This window comes from Pleurodeles waltl, chromosome 7 (genome assembly GCF_031143425.1).
Source record: "Pleurodeles waltl isolate 20211129_DDA chromosome 7, aPleWal1.hap1.20221129, whole genome shotgun sequence".
Taxonomy (NCBI): Eukaryota; Metazoa; Chordata; class Amphibia; order Caudata; family Salamandridae; genus Pleurodeles; species Pleurodeles waltl.
In genome coordinates this window covers 623,947,785-623,961,960 of record NC_090446.1, presented here as the reverse complement: position 1 = coordinate 623,961,960, position 14,176 = coordinate 623,947,785, and positions in this window count along the sequence as shown.

Below are 14,176 nucleotides of genomic sequence, written 5' to 3'. Positions count from 1 at the left end.
AATTTAGGAGGAAGATTACCAACATCTCATGAAAGCACACAACAGTTTTTCAAGCAAATCGAAAACAAAGTCTCTCTATAAACTGCTTTTATAAAAGAAGAAGAATGCATCTTACAAGTTGTACTGCCAAACACATCCCCAAGCACCTTTTTTTTATCCCTAAAGGCTTTAACATGAAAAGGTTGATGTGTATTACAGAGATTAATCAATCAGGTTCAGGCTTCCATGGCCATCATGCAGTACCCATGAAGACAGTTTTAAGATGATTTCCCTGGTGTATGCCAATCTTAAAACTGTCATAGACCATAAGACTTTCATAAGCCATTGAAAATAAATTAGCTCTCAGCATATCCTGACAAATGGATTGACCAGCTTTGATAAGATAGCCACCCACCATTCTTACATAAAATGGTGCAATTCATTTGCAATACAAGGCTTTTGAATTCAGATATATCATATGGATATGGCTTCACAGTCAGTCCCCCCCCTCCCCCACCACCACAACCAACAGCGGGTGCACTAAGTGACATCACCACTGCATGTTAATGGCATGTCATAATGTCAGAATTGTGTGATTTGTTTATCAAAGTGTAAAGTATACAAAGGTATTTACCTGCTGTGTGGGTTTCAAAGTAAATGCACATGGATATGTTGGAGAATGTTTTTGTTTATTTTTGATAATGCTTGGAGCAGAACATTTCACTGTGAAAACACTTCAGAATAAAGTATGTATTTTTTTTAAAATGTAACCTTCCCAGGTGTCAGTAATTAAATCAATTGCTTGTTCCATATTGTCTTTCAGCGAGAACTTGTCAGAACACTTGGATGTCCTATTGAGAACATGCTGAATAATTTGGTAAGGACAACTTATGGCCTGATTTAGAGTTTGGCAGAGGGGTTACTCCGTCATAACGGTTACAGATATCCCATCCACCAAAATATAAATCCCATTATGTCCTATGGGATTTATATTTCGGCAAACAGCATATCCGCCTTTGTTGTGATGTAGTAACCCCACCACCAAAATCTAAGTCAGGTCTTTAATTTTGTATTTAAATGTAATTGTATAAAGCAATCCCATTGTGCTTCAAAGTTGCTAGGCTTACAAAGGTTTTGAATGATACTGACTAATAGGCTGGACTGCTGAGTGTCATCCTTAGTTGCCCAATCGCACTTGACCAAATAGTAACAGCATGTATGTGTTAGCACCTTCCAGTAAGAGCTACAAGTTATACTTCTCCTCAAACAGAATATATGGATAAAGTTGCTTTTCTCAGGTAATGTTTTACAGATGTAGGTGAAGTCTGCTGTCCTCCCACTACTGGTGATACAGTTTGCACAGCGTTCTGTGGCTAATGCCTGCTGTACTCACACAACAGATGTTTAACTTTGCACAGTGCTCTGCAAACACAATTGCTACTTAGTGTGCTCCCAATACTACTGTTACAGTTTTCACAGTGTCTGATAAACTAGGTGTTGTATTTGAATTATATAATGCTTAAAAGAGATCCTATGTTCTGAAAGCTGAATAGATGTTTACTTCTAGCACCCATAATGGCAGAATAGCTGAAAAAAATGTCATCAGGTACAGAAGACTTTTTGGAGTATTCATGAAGCTGTGTGAAAAATACATTTGTAAATGTTCATAAGGAAATCAAGATGTTGCACAAAATTAGTTGATTGAAGATCCAAGGGTTGAGAACTAAGAAACATCACTAAAATACATAAAAGTAGCAGGATTTTGAAAGTGTGGCACAGAGGCTGCAGACAGTATTGCAGGAGCAGAATATACCCCAAATTGTTTTTGTTGTTGGATGAATACTTTGAAAAACAGTTTCAGTAAAGTTCTCAGACTAAGAAGAAAAGATGACTAAAAGTACCCATTGCTCTAAATGCCACAGTTTGATTTAGGATCACTGGTGGCTCCTCTGTAGCACTGAGAAATAAAAGCATGTCTCTGGTTGCCCACAGTCATGTGTAAAACACTTATGTATTCTGAAAAACTTTATGTCACATACATGTGTCATATAAGTTATGCATTAGCTAAAGTGCATTATTAAAAAAGCATTTGCTTCATAAAAGCAGACATCCAGGAACTCGTAGAACCATGCCATAGAATTATAGAGTTGTGAATTCCTATTTTTCCCTACCTTTCTTGAGGGTATCCCTTCTTTCAACACTAATTTATCATACCTATTTTGGTCATGAAAATACTGATGTGTTGAAATCCAGTTGTACAGTTCACAAGTAAGTAATCGTTCTTTCATTGAAGTTGTCCATTTCATCTTTGACCTATTATACAACATTAACAAGTGAAATTGAAGTCAATATATTCTTAATGTGGTGTGCATCAATATCACAGAATTAATTAGGCCTAATGTTTTGCTTCTCTTTCCTTTTTAGGGCCTTAAACAAGAAATTCTTAAACTCATTGAAAAAATCTTAAAGGTAAGCATATTTTCACAATTTGAGCAGATAGGGTTGCATCACTGAATTATTAGACTGAGCACTGGGGGTTTTACTGAGATGAAAAGGCATGCAAGAATAAAGGAGGATGGCTGGCAAAAGGGTGAAAATAATTTGTGGGAAAATATTATGTATTTACATGTAATATCCTCCTTTTTTAGGTAACCTATACCTCTTAAGTTATGCATGTCTAGGGATATTTATTTTCTCTATAGTTTGTGGCAAATTTAAATGTATGTGATTACATGTAGAATGGTTTTCCTAATCTTAAATTCCTCAGTCCAATCTTAGGACAACCAGTTTATAGGGAAGGGTAAATCCATCAGAAGGCATAGAAGTTTGGAACACATTGCTGGACCATGTGGGCTTCTAGTCTAAAGAAACCAAAGACTAGCTTAGGTCAATAGTGTGGGGTAGTCTCCCCTCTATCAGATGTTTGGATTGCCATAGGCTGGAGCATTGTTGACGAAACTGTTAATGATAGTAGTGTGCTTTTGTTTTGCAATTGAGTTCAAAAACTCTCCTTCCCACGCGAAAAATGGCAAATTAGTGTTCGTTCTACACTTTTAGTAGAAGTTATGGTTGGACCTTCCTTTGTCATTTATGTGTTCAGGTATATGTTCCGATATATATAAGAAATCAACATAAAAATACTTCTAAATACCAAAATTGTTACCACCTTAGTAGTTGTGTAGAACATTTGTGCTGGGTTTCCCTAACCAAACCCTTACACTCCACCTATGATCCCACATGTGAAGTTTAACATTGAAATTTAAAATGGGTAAGGTACACGCTATTAATTCAGTGACTTGTGTCAGTTTAATCAAAATTTAAATACATTCACAGAAGCATATTCTCTAGATAAAATGATAAAGTATACATACTTCATGAACATTAAACTTTGTCACCTACGATGTGGGTAGGTGCATGAGTGCACAGAACATATACCTAATAGATGTGTATTCCATGCATAGATGTGAAAGATAAGCAGCTAACCGTTGTTCAAACGGTTTTGTCAGGGACAAACGTGCTTTGTTCTGTCATGATAAAGTTCCTCAAATGTACACTCCTGCTATTTAGGAAAGCTACTGGATAAGTTATTGTTGTGGGGTGGGAAGACATTTACAAACATGTTGCACCACATATTAGGTCACTTTAGCAAATTCTAACTCAAAGAGCAATTTGATATCGTAAGAGTGGGTGGTCAAGTTTGAAGGAGTTGCAGTCAACCCTATTTTCAGTAGGTGGGGGAAGGTAGCAAATGTGTGGTATGAACACATTTTTGTCTTCAGCGAAAACATTTTGTGGTTAGTTTTTTTTAGTTTCTTGATTTGTTTAGACAGCACTGGCATGAGTTGTGCATGGCATATATTACATCACTTTTGATCCCAAGTAATTGGCATACATGCCTCTTTTTTGTGAAGAGCATCAACTTACATTTAAAGCTTTTCATAGATCTATTTCTTTAATTTGCATTGGTTCACAATAGCATTTCAGATACAGTTGTACATTAATGCATTACAAAATTCATGCATATCAAGTATATAGCAGCACATTTAAGTCACTTACTACTCTAACTGTGGAAACCACAAACATAGCATTTTGAAAAGAATTTAGAAGAAACGGAGTTAAACCTAAAGTATGTATTAGAATAAGCTACTACACCTCAATGTTCCTTTAATGTGTTTATGCATACCATCAGATCATATCTTTAAGTGTTCTATGTTTACCCTTTCACCACCTCTCCTTATTGTGTGGACTGCCAAGGTGCTCATTTTAATACCTTGTAAATTCATGAGTATGGAGTCCCAATTACATTTTGTTAGCCTAAGCAAGATGGAAATGGTGTTGTTCTTTGTTGCCTTCATGACAGAGTTAAATGTGTTTTTTTTGTTGTTGTTTTCTTTAGGTAAATCAGCTGTATTAAAACCAAAACACATATGGATCTCATAATAACAATACAAGATATCTGTCACAACAATAATATTATAAATTTGAAAGGAATTGTAAAAGCTGTTTAACATTTTAAAGTGTAAAATGGGGGAAAACAATAAAAAACGGAACAAGACCAATTAAAATAAGAAAGATCTAATGGGTATTAAAAAGCTAAAAACAGTAATATTCAATAAAGAAGAACGTTGAGCTAAAATTAAATTCAATCAAGAACAGAGAAAACAAACCATTCATGGTGGCTTAAAATTCTCAGATAATGTACAATTAGTAGAATTGCAAGCAACAGCATTAAGATAATCAGTCAAAGATAACCAATACAGATCTCTATTTATGGAGGGGCAACATAAAGAGGTAAAAGCAATATCTAGTCTGTGGTAGTGGCAAACATTATACCACCAAGCCTTATAGAAAATGTTGGATGAATTTTTCCAATTAAGAGTAATTTTGCTGAAAGTCTAAAGCTACCATGAGATCTAACAACTTTAAATTATCAGCATCTGAAACATTGTCAGCAGAGAGGCTACCTAGAAAAAGCACTGAGGGAGATAATTGGGATTTCAAATGAAAAATGAAAGTAAGCTGACGACAAACTTTTCTCCAGAAGGAGAGAGTGGGAGGACATTCAAAGAGGATATGCATATAGTCTCCCTCTGGGCTATCGCAAGACCAACAATTTGAAGTTGAGGATACAGAACATTTAACTATAGTAGAGAGGGTAAAATAAAGTCTGTGGTAAAGAAAGAAAAGTGACTGTGTGGTAGAAGCTGATCTAGACATTCTATAAGATCTATGCCATATCTTATTCCAGAAGGAAATAGTCCAGGTACATCCCAAATCCAATTCCCATTGAGATTAAATTTTAGATTTAGGCCGTGTCATAACAGGTGAATGAAAAAGGTTATAAATATTTGATGCCTTTGGAAACGAGGTAAGAACGGAGGACAAAGAAAAAGGTAATTCCGAAGAAGAAGAAAGGGAAGGCAATTAAAACGTAGATCAAGAATAATATTAAAAAGAAGAAGATATTTAGGCATAAATGAATTAGGACAATGAAATAGAAGTTGGAATTGTGAAAATAAAAATGGAGTATCAATGGAAAATAAATCTTTGACCCACGCTGTATCTCTTTGTCTCCAGGATTTCCAAAATAAAGTTTTTTTATTGATAGCGAAGAGACGATTATTACAGCTAGGGGAATTCAGAAAAGAGGAATAAGTGATAGTTGGAGATAAATAGTGACAACACAAAACCGCACAAGTATGTTTAAAAAGCAGGGATGAGATAAGCTAAATATTATAAGAAAAGGATAACATCTCATGAGGAGAAAAAGGTAGAAGAAAAGAATATTCAATATCCAACCATAAGGGAGTAAACACAGAGCTTGACAAGGAGATCCATTTGGAAGTTTGACACAAACAAAAGGATTTGTGATACAGTTGGAAATCAGGAAAATTATCTCCCCCTTTCTGTTTGGAATGACGAAGTTGACTAAGAGAAATTCTAGATTTCTTGTTGTTCCAAAGGAATTTAGACATTCTGGAGTCAAGTAGTTTAAAAAAGGTAACAGGCAGAGGAATTGGAATCATGGATAGGATATATAAAATGTTGGGAGAAAACATCATTTTGATAGAGTCAGGACGACCCACCAAGATAAAAATAAGGGATTCCATAACAAAAGGGATCTATCAACCTTCTCTAAAGCATTAGATATATTTACTTCAATGGACGTTTTAATGGTAGAGGTGAACCAAATACCTAAATACTTAATCTTGGAAGTATTCCAATGAAAGCCAGTAAAATCGAAAGATGATCTCAAACAAAATTTTGTTAGAGGAAGGATTTCAGTTTTATTCGAATTTATCTTATAACCCAAAATCAAAGAAAAGTCTTCTATCTCCCGAAGTAGTGATGGAATCAAGAGTTCAGGGTCTGAAATATATAAAAGTATATCATCTGCATATACCGTAAATTTTAAGTGTTTCTCACCATATTGGAAACCCTTAATTTTAATGTTATTTCTAATACAGGATAAAAAAGGCTCTAGAGCTAAGATAAATAGAAGTGGAGAGAGCCGACAACCTTGACGAATGCCTAGACTTAATAAAAAGTATCTAGACAATTTCCCATTCACCAATATCAATGCCATTGGGGATTGATAAAGCAAAGAGATAAATGAAATGAAATCAGGCCCTAAACCGTGCGAGGCTAAAGTTTTTAATAGAAAAGACCAGTCTAACCAGTCCAACGCTTTCTTGGCATCTATGGAAATTTCTGCTAAGGAATGCAAAAGAGCAGAAGCTTTGCTGAGTACAATGAAGAATGTTCTAGAGTTGTCAGAAGCAGGTCTACCTTTGACAAAACCAGTTTGTTCCTTACTTATCAGCGCAGGTAAAAGGGGATCCAGACGTAAGGCTAGCAATTTAGCAAAGATTTTATCATCTGTATTGAGCAGAGAAACTGGCCTATAATTTTTACAAAAAGTGTGATCTTTGCCTTCCTTTGGAATTAAACAAATCGAGGCGTCTTGAAATGTTCCCCCTGTACAGTCAGAGCCCGTGAAGAATTGAAAAAGCTGTAAAAGTTCGGGAAGTAAAATGTCAGAAAAATGTAGACAAAATTCCACTGTGAATCCATCCGGACCAGGAGTTTTACCTTTTTTAAGAGACTGAAGTGTTTTAAAAATTTCTGATGAAGAAATATCTACTTCAAGTGAAGAAACATCAACTAGAGACTTATTAGGGTTTGGAATTTATTTTAAAATAATCATCAATCTGCAAGGATGTCGGGAATGATTCAGTAGTATAAAGTGTTTGGTAATAATTGACAAATTCAGCTAAGATATCGTCATCTTTAAAAAGGGAATTACCAGTATCTGTAATTATAGACTTCACTGTGTGGCGTTGCTTTCATACTTTTAAATATTTAGCCAGAAGCTTCCCCGATCTATTTTGAGCCCCATAATAGCGGGCGCTACTACGTAGAAGAAAAGAGGAGGCATTATCCATTGAGATTTTGTTAAATTGCAATTTTGCTTGAATAAATTCTTGTAGATTAAAATTAGAAGAAGAAGAATAATATTGATGTTCTAAACATTTAATTTTTAGAATTAGAGTTTGATGATGTGCATTAAAAGTTTTCTTTTTATTAGACAAAATGTATTATATGTCCACGAGCTGCAGCCTTAAACGAGCTGTGGGGAAACATGAGAATCATCATTAAATTGGAAAAATTCTTCCGCAAAGGCAACAAAAGATGTGGAAAATTTAGAATCAAGCACCAATTAATTATTACATCGCCACCTATTGGATTTGGTATGCACCATGAGCAAATCAAATTCCGTAATGACTGGAGCATGATCAGATATCACCATAGCTTCAATGGAGGAATTGAAAAGATTTTGGAAAAGTGATTTTGAAACAAAAATATGGTCAAGTTTAGATAAAGAGCCATGTGGTGGAGAGTAAAACAAGAAATCCCTACTATCAGGATTACAGGTTCTCCATGAATCAATTAAATTACATTGTGAGAGAAATGCCTTAAATTGTTTATGCATTTTATGAGGAGAAAATGTAATTATGCTATCTATAAAAGGATCAATAATTTGAATGCAATCCCCTCCAAGAAGAAAATATTCATCATAATGCAAACATTGTTTAGTAACATTATGCCAAAAAAAGATAATCTGAGTGATTAGGACCATAAATATTATGAATGGTCATTACAATCCCATTAATACTTAGCTTCACAAAGAGCCATCTACCATTGGAATCTGAGTCTTGAGAAATAGCATTCACTGATAATTGTTTATGGCAGAGCACAATTACACTATTTTTCTTTGTAGATGTAGGAGAAGTAAAAACATTGCCCACCCAACCTCTTTTAAGTTTCAGTGCTTCTGAATCTGCCAAATGGGTATCTTGTAAAAGAACCAAGTCTGGATTATATTTAGCTAAATGGGATACAATTCTCTGCCTTTTTATTGGGTTAATAAACCATTTGACATTTCAAGAAATAACTCAGAATCTTTTACGTCACATAACCATATATATATATATATATACACGAAAGGTCTTGTGCGATAAATAACTGAAAATACATATAAGGGACAGGAAAACAAGGAAAACAAAGGGTGAGAAGAGTAAAGGGGAAACAACAAGAGAAAGGATGGAAAATATTCAAGAGAAAAAGAAGAGATAGTACATGTCAAATAAAGACGACAGCAAAAACAAACCTGAGATGAATGGACAATGGGACAGGGGTGGTGACAGCATAGATTGAAGAAGGCACAGCAAGGAAACGGAACGCATCAACGGACAAATGATACGAGCAAGAATAATGATTCATAGAACACCAGGAACCTGTGGAAAGAAAACAATTCTTTAACAAAAAAGACCAATAGTCACATCAATATAATACAATGTATAAACTGCATATGAAGGACCATCAACTATATCGTAATAGTAATGAACAAAGGCATGATAGATTAAGAAATGCATATAGTCAATGTGTAGAAGGACCAGCCGTTTCCATAGGGATTGTAGAGTGTAATCTTAGGAAATCACGAAGAGCTGCAGGAGAAGTATATGAATTGGTCTTATTTTGATATGTCACTTTAAACAAACACAGAGGGAATAATCCAAAACGAGCTCCCAAGTCATGAAGCTGTGGACGAAGATCCAAAAATTATTTCCTTCTGTTTGCTGTAGCCCCGCACACATCCTGTGAGATGAAGATTTTACTTCCTTGCCAAGAGATTTGTTTTTTGGCTTTTGCAGAATTAAGAACTCTCAATAGAAAATAATCACGCCTCTTGGTTTAGATAAGGAAGAATGTGGAGGACGATGACCAATGTGGTGTGCCCTTTGGATGTTTTATACTGTAGAAGATGGTAGGTCCACTAACTTTGGAAAGAATGAAGCAAAAAATGAAATTGGGTCACTCCCTTCAAGACCCTCCGGTAATCCAGAAAGGTGAAAATTATTGTGCCTGTTTCTGTTTTCCAAATCCTCCCCAAGTGTCTTCAAAGTTGCCACTTCCTTCTCCAAACTAGTAATTTTATTTGTTTCATCTTGCACGTCACTGATTCTTTGCTCCAAAACAGAGACTCTCACTTCCATTTGAGACCACTTAGTATCAACATTTCACATCTAAGAATTAGTTTCTTCAATAAAAGGATGCAGGGAGACTTTACTGGTGAAGGTGGGTCTTGTTTCACCCTCTTATGAATAGTTGTAGAAATATTCTGAGAGACTTTAGGTGAAGAAGAAGATGAGGAAGACATCTTTGACTTGGTAGAAAAAGATGCTGCAGCAGAAGTATCCAATTGTGAAAACTGTGAATGTTTGCCAGCTGAAGAGAACTGATGCGAGAGAGATTTAATTTTCTGTAGTTTGCCCATATAATAATAAAAGCCTTCAATAAGGAAGCGAGTGACACAGGAACTCCAAATATATTGATGGGGCAGCAAAAATAAATTACATGGCTTGCGCAAAAACTGCAAGCGAAGCCACCGAAGATTCAGAGATTCAAAGATCAAACAAATAAGTACATCGTATTGGTGAGCAATAATTATTCAAGATGGCTTCTCTCATGAGGAGAAATGTAAAAACATATTTAAAAAGTCAAGAAAAGAATCTAGGCGGCATTTGAAACATTAAAAATGCTCACCAAAACATCCAACAGGCTAGTATGTGCAAAGCGCCATGAAAACTGAAGGAAAAAACTGCTCGGGCTCCTAAAATGCGTCCGTCAATGTGCGGAGCTCTGTTGTCAGGCGGCCATCTTGGCTGGTGGCTCGAGCGCCTCCCCGAGTGAAATCTCTTTTAACAAGATCAATAAACTTGTATTCAGGTTTTAGGTGTGCCAGAACATTAAACCTACCAGTCCCACTTCCTTCAGCTAACTCTTACCAGTCAATTTTGTCAACATATTTGTAACCATTTCTCAGTATCCCTTTAGATCTATGCAGATTGATAAAATGTGGAAAAAAAATTGCTTCCTAGATTCCACACCTTGGACAGACGCCCATTCGGATTAGGTCTAGACTTTTTAACTGCTTAAAGAGCAAGTAAGTCTGGTGAAGAACATTAAATTGAATTTATTTAGAGTTGGCATTTCTAAATACTATGGCTTCAGAGTTCCTTGCCGTAGTATATTCTATATCAGTGAGGGACATCAGTAGCTCCTCCTCTCATCTTGCCTAGAGATGCTCTCTTGGCAAGTGAGGAAAGATCAATAATAATGATATGGTGTTAGAAATGGGGTCTTTGGTTGGCAGTCAGGTTACCCCTTGTCCAAGTAATGAACTTCACTCTAGTCATGGTAAGTCACACACAGTCCAAATTATCCTGAGTCCATCCTCTGGTAATTTGGCACTGAGCAGTCAGGCTTTACTTTGAAGGCAATGTGTAAAGTATATGTGCAATAAATCATGCAATAACACAGTATAACACCACAAAAATACACCACATGGTGTTGAGAAAAGTATATAATATTTATCTGGTTAAATGCAGGTCAAAACGATTAAGATTTGAAAAGTACACTTTAAATTATCACTTTAGGAAATGATAAAAGTCTTTAGACTTTAAAAAGCAACATATGTTTTGTGCAAGCACAAAGTACAGCTGCATAGTTCAGGCCCAGCTTTGCATCAATTCCGTGGACCGTGCGTTGAAGTTCCGGTTGCAATGCTGGCGCTGCATCGATCTCCACTTTGGGGAGCCGGGCTGTGTTTGTCCATTCTGCGTGCGGTGATTTTCTCATCACGATGCAGGCTGTGCGTCGTTTCTTGCAGGCTGTGCGTCGAATTCTCGCCACAGAAGGAGTTCTTTTGCAAGATGAAGTCTTTTTGGTCCTAAGACTTCAAGGAACAGGAGGCAAGCTCTTTCCAAGCCCTTGGAGAGCACTTCTCAGCAGAGCAAGAGGGCAACAAGACAGCAGGGCAACAGCAGGGCAGCAGTCCTTTGCAGAAAACCATTCAGGTGAGTCCTTTGGGCAGCCAGGCAGTTCCTCTTTGCAGGTTGCAGATTATGGTTCAGGTCCTCTTCTCCAGGAAGTGTCTGAGTTGGTAGTGGCAGAGGCCCTGTTTAAATACCCAGATGTGCCTTTGAAGTGGGGGAGACGTCAAAGAGTGGCTTAGAAGTGCACAAGGTCCCCTTCTAGTTCAGTCCTGTCTGCCAGGGTCCCAGTAGGGGATGTGGCAGTCCTTTGTATGTGGGCAGGCTACTGTCCTTTAACATGCAAGTGTCAGGCCCTTCTCCCTCCGAGCCCAGGAAGACCCATTCAAAATGCAGATGTATGCTAGTGAGGCTGAGTATCCTGTGTTTGGGGTGTGTCTGAGTGAATGCACAAGGGAGCTGCCACTAAACCCAGCCAGACGTGGATTGTAAGGCACAGACGGATTTAAGTACAGAGAAATGCTCACTTTCTAAAAGTGGCATTTCTAAAATAGTAATATTAAATTCAATCTCACCAGTCAGCAGGATTTTGTATTACCATCCTGGTCATACTAAATATGACCTGGTTACTCCTTTCAGGTCAGAATCTACCACTCAAACAGTATATGAGGGTAGCCCTTATGTTAGCCTATGAAAGAAGCAGGCCTCACAGCAGTGTAAAAACAAATTTAGGAGTTTTTATACTACCAGAACATATAAACTGCACAGCTACATGTCCTGCCTTTTATCTACATAGCACCCTGCCCTATGGGTTACATGGCCAATAAAACTTTACAGAAGCTGCTTAGAGAAATGAACTCTTATGACCGCACTCTGGGAGGGCACATTGCTGCGAAGGGTGGTGGCTCGCTGAGGTTTTCAGGTTTCTGATACAATAGGTGTAAACAATTGGAAGCTTATGAGATGCTAATAGAGTGGTCCCATTCACTCACTTACAAGAAGAGTATCAAATGCCACACACACAATAGCTTAAATATAGAAAGCTGAGACATTCACTCACACATAGAGGCATATTAAAGAAAAATATGTGCTGCACAAAGTGCAATGGCACTTTTTTGCGACCATTAGCACCCCTCACTTGCCATCATGTGTGCACTGTATTTAAGATATGGCGCACCATGGCGGTAGTTAGGGTACTTGTGTCAGAATTTTTTGCGCAAGTCAAACACTTTGTAGGATTAGTGTAAAAAAGTCTGACGCTAATCCTTCAAAGCACCCAGAGCCCCATTGTAACAAATGGAAGCCTCCTTGTAACTCCTGCTTTGAGCAGGTGGTAAAAGTGCTGAAAAAATGGTGCAAGGAAATCCTTGCAAGGCAGGGTTCAAAGTATCTGTGTGTGACAGCACCTTGCACAACAGAGGTGCACCCATGACCTCCAGGACCATTTTCCCGGGTGAGTATGGGGATGCCATTTTACACATGTACTGAACATAGGTCAATATGTATGTCCAGTTACATAATGTTAACTCTCAACATATGCATGTTTGGTATTAAATATGTTGGAATCATACCCCAGGGCTTTTGCACGCATTGGTTGTATGATTTCATGCACTCAGAAGAACCCCAGTATTGCCATTTCAGCCTTCTGACGTTTTCCAGGCATCCCTGATGCTGCCACCTCACAGATAGGTTTCTGCCCTCCTGTTGCTTGAAAAGCTTGAGCCCAGGAAAGCAAAACAAAGGATTGTGTTTCACACTCTCCCTTTGGAAATAGGTGTTATGGGCTTGGGAGGGGTAGCCTCTCCAAGCCACTGGAAATGCTTTGAAGAGCACATTTGGTGCCCTCCTTGCATACACCAGTCTACACCGGTTCAGGGATGCAAACCTTGACAAAGAAAAGGGGAGTGACCACTCCCCTGTCCATCACCACCCCAGGGATGGTGCTCGGAGCTCCTCCAGAGGGTCCCTGGATTTTGTCATCTTGAATTCAAGGTTAGCCGGGAGCTATGGGAGCATCTGTATGACCAGTGCCAGCAGGTGACGTCAGAGCCCTCCCCTGATAGGTGCTTACCTGGTTAGGTGACCAATTCCCCTTTCAGGGCTATATAGGGTCTCTCCTTTGAGTGGTTCCTCAGATTTAGATTGCAAGACTTCAGAAGGAATCCTCTGCATCCTCCACTTCAACTTCTCACTGAAAAACTGCATCTGGACCCCCTACAAACTCTACAAGCTGTAACAAAGAAGCAAAATGCCTTCTGCAACATTGTATCTCTGGCTCATGCCAGCAATTGCAACTTTTTCCCAGTTGTGCATCTTCTGAAGACAGCCAGCCTTCAGCCTGCATCAGAAGAGCAGAGGAATCTCCCTTGGGGTGAAGGAGTTACTCCCCTGCTTCAGCAGGCACCAACTGCAATGACATTCAGCGGTGTAGGTGTAGGAAAGTACCATCTTGCCTGGCATGTTACCCCAATATTTCACTGTATATATGTTGTTTTAGTCTATGTGTCACTGGGACCCTGCCAGACAGGGCCCCAGTGCTCATAAGTATGTGCCCTGTATGTGTTCCCTGTGTGATGACTAACTGTCTCACTGAGACTCTGCTAACCAGAACCTCTCTCTCTCTGCTTTCCAAATTTGTCACTAACAGGCTAGTGACTAAATCTACCAATTTACATTGGCATACTGGTACACCCATATAATTCCCTAGTATATGGTACTGAGGTACCCAGGGTATTGGGGTCCCAGGAGATCCCTATGGGCTGCAGCATTTCTTTTGCCACCCATAGGGAGCTCTGACAATTCTTACACAGGCCTGCCTGTGCAGCCTGAGTGAAATAATGTCCACGTTATTTCCCAGCCAT